General features: G+C 36.7%; 1 pseudogene; it reads right to left on the bottom strand.

Moving 5' to 3' along the window:
* Positions 1–13,667, bottom strand: part of LOC100009958 (cytochrome P450 2J2-like) — a 41,528-nt pseudogene that overhangs the window by 8,455 nt on the left and 19,406 nt on the right.

Genomic DNA, 13,667 nt, shown 5'->3' with positions numbered 1-13,667 from the left:
CCCCACCACACCTATGGAGCCATAGTTAGAGTCAATGCCCCCAGAATCAATAAGTGAATGAGGGGTACCTCTGGACTGAGGAAGGGGTACCTCTAGGTCTCGGGAGCTAACTACGACCACCAAGGAAATACCCCTGAGACCAGTTATACTTGAAATTCTGGCAGGTGGGTGGGTGAGCTCAGATCTTGGGAACTCAGAACCAGCGCCATAATCAACAACTGTGCGAAGGGCACGTCTGTAGTGAGTTAGGGGCATCTCAGTCTTGGGAGCTGAATAAGACCACCAAGGAGCTACCCCTGAGAGTAGTAGCACTCTAAACACTTGCAGGCATGGGAGAGCAGAACATTGGCTCCCATTGGAAGGTAGTGCAGCTGCGGACATTCGAGTGTTTGACTCAGGCAAAAGACTTGCTCCTTAATTCCATAGACAGAGAGCCAGCCCTTCTCAATCATATTTCTGACTGGAAAGGAAAAGAAAAGAAAAACAACCATAGAGATGGCAAACAGTGCCCAGGAATAAGTTTCCAACACCAAGAAAAGCAAGAGGAAGGGGTTGACTTTGGATAATTTTTATGGAGGAAAAATAGAGACTATAGAGGAAATAGCAGAAGAGAAACCCAAATAAATGCTCCAAAACCTTCCAAAAGAAATGGAAATTGTCCACATGCTCTTGAAGAATTTAAATTGGAGGTTATCAAAGGAGAAAGCCTCCTGGAATGAAAAATGGGAAATAATGCAAAGAGAATAGAACAATCTGAGGGAAAAGAACTCCCAATTGGAGAAACAGCTGGAAGCCCCACAAATCAGGGTAGACCAAACTGAAAAGGAAAACCCATCTTTAAAGACCAGAATTAAGCAACTGGAAGACAACGGTCTTGCAAAACGGCAAGAATTAAAAAGCAAAGTCAAAAGACTGACAAAATAGAAGAAAATATAAAATATCTCACTGACAAGATGATAGATAGGAAAACAGTGGAAGGAGAGATAATCTGAGAATCATTGGTCCACCTGAAAAGTCAGAAATAAACAGAAATATTGACATCATAATATGAGAAATCATCCAAGAAAACTGTCCTCATGTTTCTTGAACAAGGGAAAAATAGACATTGAAGGAGTACATCAAACACCCTCTACACTAAATACCCAAAAGACAACTCCCAGGAATTTAATTGACAAATTCCAAAGCTTTCAATTAAAGGTGAAAATTCTACAAGAAGCCAAAAAGAGACAATTCAAACACCAAGGAGCACCAATCAGGATCACACAAGACCTGGTGGCTTCCACACTAAAGGACCGCAAAGCCTGGAACACAATATTCAGAAAGGCAAGAGAACTGGGCCTTCAACCAGGAATCACCTATCCATCAAAACTGACTATATACTTCCAGGGGAAAGTATGGACATTCAACAAATAGAAGACTTTTAAGTATTTGTAAAGAAAAAAACTTGAACTGAGTGGAAACTTTGCTATCGAAACACAAAGAGCAAGAATAACATGAAAAGGTAAACATGAAGAAATGGAAAAGGAGTTTTTTTTTATTCAAACTCTCTTCTATAAGGGCTACAATTAGATCAAATTATGCATATTAACACATGGGGAAATGTTATTTGTAAATCTCAAAAATTGTATTCATAATTATAGTAATTAGAAGAATAACTCATAGGGAATGATTGGAGCATTAAGGGCTATAAGATGATATGTACAAAAAAGAAGAAGAAAAGGGTGGTGGGGAATTGATGATGGTACTAAGAGATACATGGAGAAATAGAAATAAAATAAATAGAATAATCTTTTTCACCCAAAGACACACATGGGAATTGAAGGTGAAGAATACTTTCATAAGGAGAGGAAGAGAGAGCTAATTGGTAATACTTAAGCCTTACTCTCAGTGAAATAAACTCTGAGAGAGAAGAGCATCTAGATCCATTGGGATCCTGAATTCTATGTTATCCTACAGGGTAAGGGAGAAGAGGAAACTAAGGGGGGTAGGGAGGAGGGAGTAGAAAAAGGGAGGGGGGGAGGGGGGAAATTAACAGACCCCCAAAACATGAAGGAAACAAAAGGGAGGGGAAGCATATCAAGGTAGGGAATTAAGGGAATTGATTAAAAGTAAATCACTGGAGGCAGAGTCAAGATGGTGGCTGAGGAGCAGCAATAGTTCAGACCTCTGAAAACCCTTCCTTACCAATCACAAACTAAATGCTCCTAGGGGACTGAAAATCCAACCTAACAGCAAGACACAGCAGGGGAACCCTTCTGCTGGACTCAATTCAAAAGGTACACACCCCTCCCCCCAGCCAGAATCTGAGAACCATTGGTTCTAAGGGAAAGGCAGAAGGAAGGTCCGAGGAACCCTTCCACCCAACTCAGAGCTCTGAGCCCCCAGAAGCAGAGGGAACCTCTGGGCAAGCAATGGTGCTGGTCTGGAGGGTGTACCTTGTGAGTAGGATTGTGCTAGGCTCAGAGTGTCCAACACAGGCAGCAGGGAAGTAGCCAGAGAGAGATTGAAGAGCTGGAAGCTCCAGCAGCTGGGTCCTTCCATTTAGCTCCAGTCTTACAGGAGGTTTTTGCCTCGGAGCACATCCAGACCAACCCAGTTGAACTTAATCCCTTCAGGAGCTCTCAGAGCTCAGGGAGGTCAGGACCCCTTCCCCCCAGAGAGCTGGGACTCCCTCAAGGACAGGAACCTCTGGGCGGGCAAAGATACTGGTCTAGAGGGTGTTCCTTGCAGGCAGGGCTGTGCCAGGCTCAGAGTGTGGAACTCAGGTGGCAGGGAAGCAGCTGGAGAGAACTGGAGAGAGCCCTGGCAACTGAGAGCTTCCATTTAGCTCCAGCCTTCCAGGAGTTTTTCGCCTGAGAGCACATACAGCCGAACCCAACTGAACTTAATCTAAACAAAAGCCTCCAGAGGACAGGGAAGCCAACATTCCTCCCCAAGAGGCTGCACAGAGAAATCTGAAAGAGCTCCAAGAGGGAAGACTAACAGAAAGCCCCAAAAGCAAAAAAATAATCAGAGGAGCAAGAGCACAGACAAATATGGGGAGCAAAGAGGGGTAAACTCGAGGAAACAACAGAAAAAGAAGAAAGAAATTACAATAGACAGCTTCTGCACAGGTAATGAGCAATGAGTGAACAAAACAGAGGGGAAAGGATTAGCAAAGGAAAAATCAGAAATCCCAGCAAATTGGATACAGGCTTTGGAAGAACTCAAAATGCAATTCAAAACACAATTAAGAGAGGCTGAAGACAATTGGGGAAAATTTTAAAAACTAAGATAAGTCATCTTTAAACAGAAAATAGTGTCTTGAAAGCCAAAATCAAACAGCTGGATAATGAGCCAAAGATGAGGTGAAGAAGATGAAAGATGAGAAAAAGGAGATGAACGATGAGGTAAAGAGGATGAAAGATCACCTCCAAAGAAAATTAGACCAAAATGACAAGGATGACCAAAAAGCCATGGATTAAATCCAGTCTTTAAGAACAAGAATAAAACAACTGGAATTATGTGACCTCACAAGGCAGAAGGATAATATAAATCAAAACCAAAAGAATGAAAAAATTGAGGAAAATATGAAGCATCTCATTCACAAAACAGAGGATTTAGAAAAACATTCAAAGTGAGACAATTTAAGAATCATTCGTCTACCAAAAGACCATGGTGAAAGAAAAAGCCTGGATATTATACTACAGGAAATTATTTAAGAAAGCTGCTCTGATATCCAAGAAGAAGAGGGAAAAGTGGAGATTGAAAGAATCAACAGATCACCTCCTCTACTAATCACCAACTGACAACCCCCAGGAATGTTATAGCCAAACTCAAGAACTGTCAGACCAAAAAAAAAAGATATTCCAAGCTGCCAAGAAAAAGTCATTCAGATACCATGGAACCATGGTGAGGATAACACAGGAGCTGGCTGTATCTACACTGAAGGACTGAAAGGCATAGAACATGATATTTTGGAAATCAAGGGAACTAGGTCTAAAACCAAGAATCAAGTACCCAGCAAAACTGACTATATTCTTACAGGGGAAAGTATGGTCATTCAACACAATAGAATTAAAAGAATTCGTAATAAAAGACCAGACTTGAACAGAAAATTTGATGTCCAAGCACATAACTGAAGAGAATCATCAAAAGGTAATTAAAAAGAGGGAAAAAAGAAAAACAAAAAAAACAACAAAAAAAATTTTTAAGAGACTCAATAAGTTAAAATGACATGTATCCCTATAAGAAAAGAGGTCCTTAGTAACTCTTAAAAACTATTGTTATTACCTGGGCAGCTAAAAGTATCACACTTAGAGGGAACAGTGACAAATGGTATAGGATGAAAGGACAAGACATAAATAGGTATATAGATATATGTATGTATAAATACATACACATGTTTATGTATATATATACATAACTATAGTTATATATATATGCATATATATATAACTAGAGCTAAAAAAGAGGTTAATACTAAAAGAAATGAGAAAAGAAACAAATGGGGGTAAATTTAGATGTCACAAAGAAGCTTGTGATGGGAGGGAGGAGAACATCAATACACTGGAAGTGTAAAGAGGTTGAAGATAGGAAATACTCAGCTCTTAAGTGCTTTGAAATTGATCCAAAGAGGGAAGAACAATCCAATCCATTGGGGCAGAGAATAGATTTGTGCCCTATAGGGGAATAGAAGGGTAACAAATGGACTGGCGGGGAGGGAAGCAGTACAAAGGAGGGAGGGGGGAGGGGTAATTTTAGAAAGAGTACAGGTAAAATAAGGGGGGGGTCAATAAGAAGGGAGAGGGTCAGAAAGGGAAGTAAAATAAGGGTGGGAACTAGGGGGACTGATTAAAAACAAACATTGGTGTAGAAGGAAATCGTGAAAGAAGAAAAGGCAGGACCAGGAGTAGAAATCAAAATGCTGGGAAATACACAGCTAGTAATCATAACTCTGAATGTGAATGGAATGAACTCACCCATAAAATGCAAGCGAATAACAGAATGGATTAAAATCCAAAACCCTACCATATGCTGTCTACAAGAAACACACATGAGGAAGGTAGATACAAATAGGGTGAAAGTAAGAGGATGGAGCCAAATCTATTGAGCATCAACTATTAAAGAGAAGGTAGGAGTTGCAATCATGATATCGGACAAAGGCAAAATAAAATAAATCTAGTTAAAAGAGGTAGGGAAGGTAATTACAACCTGATAAAGGCAGCATAAACAATGGGGAAATATCTGTACTCAACATGTATGTACCAAATGGCATAGCATGCAAATTTCTAAAGGAGAAACTTGAAGAGCTAAAGGATGAAATAGATAGAAAAACTATACTAGTGGGAGCCGTGAACCTTCCTCTAATGGGAGCCTGAACCTCTTGAAGGATGGTTCACTTTTAGGAAAACCATCCACATAATTGACCATATTAACAAGCAAACCAACAAACATCACATGATTATCTCAATAGATGCAGGAAAAGCCTTTGATAAAATACAATACCCATTCCTACTGAAAACACTAGAAAGTATAGGAATAGAAGGACTTTTCCTAAAAATAATAAACAGTATTTATATGTATATATATATATATATATATATATATATATAAAACCATCAGCAAACATCATCTGCAATAGGGATAAACTATAAGCCTTTCCAATAAGATCAGGAGTAAAACAATAATGCCCATTATCACCTCTATTATTTAACATTGTACTAGAAACACTATCAGCAGCAATTAGAGAAGAAAAAGAAATTGAAGGTATTAAAATTGGCAACGAGGAGACCCAGCTATCACTCTTTGCAAATGATATGATGGTTTACTTAAAGAATCCTAGAGAATCAACCAAAAAGTTAGTTGATATAATCAACAATTTTAGCAAAGTTGCAGAATACAAAATAAACCTGCATAAGTCATCAACATTTTTATATATCTCTAATGAATTTCAGCAGCAAGAATTAAAAAATAATACCATTTAAGATCACCCTAGACAATATAAAATACTTAGGAATGTATCTGTCGAGACAAACATAGGAATTATATGAACATAAGTACAAAACACTTTACACACAGTTAAAACTAGATCTAAACAATTGGAAAAACATTGATTGCTCATGGGTGGGACCAGCAAACAAATTAAAAATGACAATTCTACCCAAATTAGTTTACTTATTTAGTGTCATACCTATTGAACTACCAAAAAAATTCTTTACTGAATTAGAAAAAAAGCATAACAAATTCATTTGGAATAACAAAAGATCAAGGATATACAGGGAAATCATGAAAAAAAATGCAAAGGAAGGAGGACTTGCAGTCCCAGATCTCAAACTATACTATAAAGCAGTGGTCATCAAAACAATTTGGTATTGGCTAAGAGTCAGAAAGGAGGATCAGTGGAATAGACTTGGGGTGAGTGATGTCAGCAAGACTGTCTCTGATAAACCCAAGGACTGACCCCAACTTTTGGGACAAATATCCAATATTTGATAAAAACTGCGGGGAAAAATGAAAGACAGTGTGGGAGAGATTAGTTTTGAATCATTACCTTACACCCCACACCAAGATAAACTCAGAATGGGTGAATGACTTGAACATAAAGAAGGAAAGTATAAGTAAATTAGCTAATACAAAATAGTATACATGTCAGACCTTTGGGAAGGGAAAAATTTTTAAATCAAGCAAAATGTAAAATCAATAATTTTGACTATGTGAAATTAAAAAGTTTTTTGTAGAAACAAAACCAATATAACTAAAATCAGAATGGAAGTAACAAATTGGGAAACAATCTTTAAAACCCCCAGGAGAAAACCAAATTAGTGATCCTAAAAATTAAGGGAGAAATTAATAAAAATCAAAAGTGACAGAACCATTGAACTAATGAATAAGACTTGAAACTGGTATTTTGAAAAAAACAAACTAAATAGACAAAATACTGGTCAATCTAATTTAAGAAAGGAAAGAAGAAAACCAAATTAACAGTATCATATATGAAAACGGGAACCTCACCTCCAATGAAGAGGAAATTAAAGCAATCATTAAAAACTATTTTCCCCAATTATATGGTAATAAATATATGCCAATCTGGGTGATATGGATGAATATTTACAAAAATATAGATTGCCTAGATTAACAGAAGAAGGAATAGAATTCTTAAATAATCCCATATCAGAAAAAGAAATTGAAACAGGCCATCAAAGAACTCCCTAAGAAAAAATCCCCAGGGAGTGATGGATTCCTTAGTGAATTCTATCAAATGTTCAATGAACAGCTAGTAAGAGTCTGAGGGCAAATTTGAACTCAGGAAGATGATGAAGTCCAGAGCTTTATCCATTCTGCAACCTAAGTTCCATTTCAAATGATACACACTTGCAACAAACACACTGACCATATATTTAATACCTCTGATTCAAATCCAAGTGATACTTGAAGTTAAATCCTTCTAAAATATACCAACATCTGCTCACCTGTCTTCAATCCATGACATTTTGTTTCAAATAATTCCACTCAGAGTTATTCCTCCATTATTTCCAACTGAACTTTGCCTCATAATATTCTTCCACCTTATTCTGCCTTTTGTGAAGAGGAAGAGACAGCTAATCTTTCCTCCTCACTGATTTGAGTTGTGAAAAAATAGCTACTATGTTTCTTGAAGACTTCTATTATCTAGACTAAACATATCCTTTTGCTTTAACACAAACCTCATAGGACATGATTGGAAAGGCCCCCATCATGCTGGCTTCCCTTCTTTCAATCTTCTCCAGTCCCAAAATGGAACACAATTCATGTGTGGTCTACTGAATATTTCAGAGTGGATATATAGATGCTTAAGAAAACATTCAGCTCTTAGACATTTGGGGACTTTGACATTAATAATGTCCAATACGATGGTGAAAAGAATATTTGTCCCATAAATTTAACAGCAGATACTGGTTCCATCTCTACACAAATTCTCAGAGATATTATATTTTGATAGCCTGTATAATCGATAATTTATTTTATGGTATTTTAGTGTTTACAAAGAATATATACACAATAGAAAAAACCATAACAAAGTTCATTTGGAAGAACAAAAGATCAAGGATATATAGGGGAATCATGAAAAAAAATGCAAAGGAAGGTGGCCTTGCAGTCCCAGATCTCAAACTCTCTTATAAAGCAGTGGTCATCAAAAGAGTTTGGTACTGGCTAAGAGACAGAAAGGAGGATCAGTGGAATAGACTTGGGGTCAGTGACATCAGCAAGACTGTCTCTGATTAAACCCAAGGACCCCAGCTTTTGGGACAAAAATGCAATATTTGATAAAAACTGTGGAGGAAAATGGAAGACAGTGTGGGACAGATTAGGTTTGGATCAACACCTCACACCCTACACCAATATAAACTCAGAATGGGTGAATGACTTGAACATAAAGAAGGAAACTATAAGTAAATTAGGTAATCACAGTCTAATATACATGTCAGACCTGTGGAAAGGGAAAGACTTTAAAACCAAGGAAGACATAGAAAGAGCCAAAAAATTTAAAATAAACAATTTTGATTACATCAGATTATAAAGTTTTGTACAAACAAAACCAATGCAACCAAATTGAGAAGGGAAGTAACAAATTGGGAAACAATTTTCATAACAAAATCCTCTGACAAAGGTCTAATTACTCAAATTTATAAAGAGCTAAATGAATTGTACAAAAAATCAAGTCATTCTCCAATTGATAAGTGGGCAAGGGACATGAACAGGCAGTTTTCAGCCAAAGAAATCAAAACTATTAATAATCACATGAAAAAGTGTTCTAAATCTCTCATAATCAGAGAGATGCAAATCAAAACAACTCTGAGGTATCATCTCACACCTAGCAGATTGGCTAATATGACAGCAAAAGAAAGTAATGAATGCTGGAGGGATGTGGCAAAGTCGGGACATTAATTCATTGCTGGTGGAGTTGTGAATTGATCCAACTATTCTGGAGGGCAATTTGGAACTATGCCCAAAGGGCGATAAAAGAATGTCTGCCCTATGATCCAGCCATAGCACTGCTAGGTCTTTACCCCAAAGAGATAATAAAGAAAAAGACTTGTACAAGAATATTCATAGCTGCTCTCTTTGTGGTGGCCAAAAATTGGAAAACGAGGGGATGCCCTTCAATTGGAGAATGACTGAACAAATTGTGGTATATGTTGGTGATAGAATACTATTGTGCTAAAAGGAATAATAAAGTGGAGGAATTCCATGGTGATTGGAGCAACCTCCAGGAAGTGATGCAGAGCAAGAGTAGCAGAATCAGAAAAACATTGTACACAGAGACTGACATACTGTGGTACAAGAGAACGTAATGGACTTTTCCATTAGTGTCAATACAACATCCCTGAACATTCTGCAGGGATCCAGGAGATAAAAACACTATCCACAAGCAAAGGACAAAAGGTGGGAGTAAAAACACCGAAGATAAGCAACTGCTTGACTACAGGGGTGGAAGGTACAGGATCGAGGAGAGACTCTAAATGAACACCCTAATACAAATACCAACAACATGGAAATGGGTTTGAAGCAAGGACACATGTGATACCCAGTGGAATCATGCATTGGCTAGGGGAGGGGAGGTGGGAGGAGGGGAAGATAAGAAAAGGATCTTTGTTTCCAAGGAATATTGTTTGAAAATAACCAAATAAAATAATGTTTAAATTGGAAAAAAAAGAATATATATGCAATATCTCTATGGAATTGAGGGCACACAGGATTTTATAGATGAGTAAAGTAATATGCAGAGAGATGAATTAGTAGGGTTGAAATATCAGGGCCAATAATTAATCTCAATCGGAGTAGGGTACTATTTAGGAAACAGAAAGAGCTGGGTTCAAATCCCACCTCAGATTCCTATTAGCTTTGTGGGCAGGGTCATTTGATTAATTACTTTGTTCTTCAGTTTCTTCATCTATAAAGGCAGAGGGCTGAATTAAATGAGCTCTAGAATCTTTTCGATATCCAAATAAAAACTGGATTTTCTAGAACCACCACAACCTACATACAATTCCAAACAACCCCACCACCATACATACACTCCACTTAACTTATATAAAATTGAAATTTTATTTCTATTCAGGACATCCTCAGGTTGTCTATGAGGAAAGATGCTCAAGTTATGAGGCAGATGTAAATTTTGAACATATTAACCTATTTGTCCCTCCCCATTTAAGGCCTTGATTTTTTTCCAGCACATTGTGCATGTTTTCTTGTGTTGTCTCCATTACCTTGGACAGCTCCTTCAGGTAAGCATCAATGAAGTCCTGGGCTTCCTCAGAGTTTTGATCTTCCTTGTGTTGTTTGATCATATGGGCCACAAAAGACTCTAGTTTCTGGAATTCTCTAAAGAGTTTTTTATGAGCTCCTGGCAAGCATTTCATTATCCTAGGAAAGCTATCGAAGAACTAAAAAATATAAAAGAAAAGAGAAGAAGGAGGAATGAGTGCCCTTTCCTTTTGAGCTGTGTTATGCCTTCAAATTTCTTATTCTAAGTCTGGCTTGGGATTTTACTTTTTTAGTGTGTCATCAAATTTAACCTTCCAAACTCATCCTCCTTTTAACTGCTGCTGCATATCCCATAGTATTAGACTCATAACCTCCAGCTTGGCATTTATCCAATTATGGTTTTCATATACCAGACCCCTTGGCCATGTATTGATGCACCTAATTGACTTTTTTGGTAAGGATTACTCACTGATCAACTGGGAGGCAGAATGGATGGTGTGCTGGAGTAAAATTCAGGAAGATGTGAGTTAGAATTTCTCTTAAGACACATTTACTGTGAGAAAAATCATTGCTTTATTCCTCCCTTTGTTTCCTTTTCTTTCAAATGGGGATAATAAGAACAAGTAGCTGAATGGGTTTTTGTGAGCATGTTGAGTAATCAGCTAGTTTACAAATATTTATTAATCATTTAGTATGTGTAACATCGACTATGTGCCAGGCACTGGGCTAAATGCTAAGGAAGGGAAAAAATACACACCCAGTAAAAGATTGGTCCAAAATGATAGTGATGGGAATGAGCTCATATTCTAATTGGTAATCCAACAGGTTAATAACTAGATTCTTGTGAGATATATGTAGGATACTTGAAATGTAATTTCAGAGGGGAAGGCAAAAAGTACTAGAGACATTGGGAAATGCATCTTGCATTTGAACATGAAATTTGAATTGATTTTTTTTTATTCAAGTTACAAATTTACTCATAATTTTTCCAATGTTACATGATTTATATTGACTAACAACCCTCTTCCTTCCCCCCTCCCAGAGTTGACAAGCAACTCCACTATACATGTATTATCACTGAAATCTATCGCGCAAGATCTATTTTTATACAATTCATTAATTTAAGAGAGTAATCTTATAAAATCAAAACCCCAAATCATATACCAAAAGAAACCAATGGTAAATCATATGTTTTCTTTTAGATTTCAAATCAAACAATCCTTTCTTTTTTTTTTTATTTTTTTTTAAAATATATTTTATTTGATCATTTCCAAGCATTATTCGTTAAAGACATAGATCATTTTCTTTTCCTCCCCCCCACCCCCCATAGCCGACGCGTAAGTCCACTGGGCATTAGATGTTTTCTTGATTTGAACCCATTGCTTTGTTGATAGTATTTGCATTAGAGTGTTCATTTAAAGTCTATCCTCTGTCATGTCCCCTCAACCTCTGTATTCAGGCAGTTGCTTTTTCTCGGTGTTTCCACTCCCATAGTTTATCCTTTGCTTATGAATGGTGTTTTTTTTCTCCTGGATCCCTGAAAGTTGTTCAGGGACATTACACCGCCACTAATGGAGAAGTCCATTACGTTCGATGATACCACAGTGTATTAGTCTCTGTGTACAATGTTCTCCTGGTTCTGCTCCTCTCGCTCTGCATCACTTCCTGGAGGTTGTTCCAGTCTCCATGGAACTTCTCCACTTTATTATTCCTTTGAGCACAATAGTATTCCATCACCAACATATACCACAGTTTGTTCAGCCATTCCCCAATTGATGGGCATCCCCTCGTTTTCCAGTTTTGGGCCACCACAAAGAGCGCAGCTATGAATATTTTGGTACAAGTCTTTGTGTCCATTATCTCTTTGGGGTACAGACAAACAATCCTTTCAATGGATGTGGATAGCATTCTTTCTTATAAGATCCTATGCATTGTCTTGGAACATTGCATTACTTTTAAAAGCAGTTAATCATATGTGATAATCCCATAGTGTTTCAATTACTATGTCCAGTGTTCTCCAGGTTCTGCAGGGAGGTCTTTTCAGTTCTTCTATAAATCACGCAGTTCTTTCCTTTATAGAATAATTGTATTTCATCACCATAGGCTGTCACAATTTGTTCAGCCATTCCCAAATCAATGGATACCTCCCTTTTTCCAATTTTTTTTTGCCACTACAAAACCACAGCTATAAATATTTTTGTGCAAACAGGTCCATCTCCATTTTTCATCTCTTTCTGATACAGACCTAATAGTGGTATTACTGGAACAAAAAGCATGCATTCTTTTAAAGTTCTTTGGGGGTACCTCATAGTTGTATTGATGTGCATTTGTTTAATCTACAGGGACTTGAACATTTTTAATAGGATTATTGACATATATTTCATGTAAAAACTGCCTATTCATATCCCATGACCATTTTAGGAATGACTTGGTTCCTTACAAATTTGACTTAGTAATCATATATTTGAGAAATTAAACCTTTATCAGATAAACTTTTTATAAAAAATTCTTCCAGTTTGTTGCTTTCCTTCTAATCTTGGTTACATTAGTTTTGTTTGTATATAAGCTTTTTAATTTAATATAATTAAATTATTCATTTTACATCTCATAATGTTCTCTGAATCTTGTTTGGTCTTAAATTCTTCCCTTCTCTATAGATCTGACAGGTAAATTGTTCTATGTTCACCTAATTTACTTATAATATCATTCTATATGCTTAAGTCTTATACCCATTTTGAACTTATTTTGCTAGAGTGTATGAGATATTGATCTAAACCTATTTTATACCATGCTGTTTCCAATTTAGCCAGTAGTTTTTGTCAAATAGTGGATTCTTACACTAAAATCTGGGATCTTTGGCTTTAGCAAACACGGCATTGCTGAGGTCATTTACTCCTAGTCTTTTCTATTGATCTATCCTTCTATATCTTAACAGTACCTGCCTTATTTGATAATCACTGCTTTGTAGTATAGTTTAACATCTGGTACTGCTACGCCACAATCTATTATATTTTTTCATTATTTTCCTCAATATACTTGGTATTTTGTTCTTCTAAATGAATTTTATTATTTTCTCTAGTTCTATAAAAAGATTTTTTGGTAATTTGAGAGGTATCACACCAAATAAGTAAATTAATATGAGTAGGACTGTCATTTTTATTACATTAGCTTATCCTACCCATGAGCAATTAATGTGTTTTTTTTTTCAATTGTTTAGATCTAGTTTTATTAGTGTGGAAAGTGTTTTGTAATTGTGTTTATATGATTCCTGTTTGTTTTGGGAGATAGATTACCAAATACTTTATATTCTCTAGTGACAGAGGCATAAGAGATTTTAGACCCACTAATGAAAGCAGCCACAAAGGACATATTTTCAAGTCTGACTCAGATTGGGCAAGGCCATCTCAGGCTACAAGTTGCAAAAATAACTTTTGATAAAA

This window comes from Monodelphis domestica, chromosome 2 (genome assembly GCF_027887165.1).
Source record: "Monodelphis domestica isolate mMonDom1 chromosome 2, mMonDom1.pri, whole genome shotgun sequence".
In the NCBI taxonomy this organism is placed as follows: Eukaryota; Metazoa; Chordata; class Mammalia; order Didelphimorphia; family Didelphidae; genus Monodelphis; species Monodelphis domestica.
This window is presented reverse-complemented; position numbering and strand designations above follow the sequence as displayed.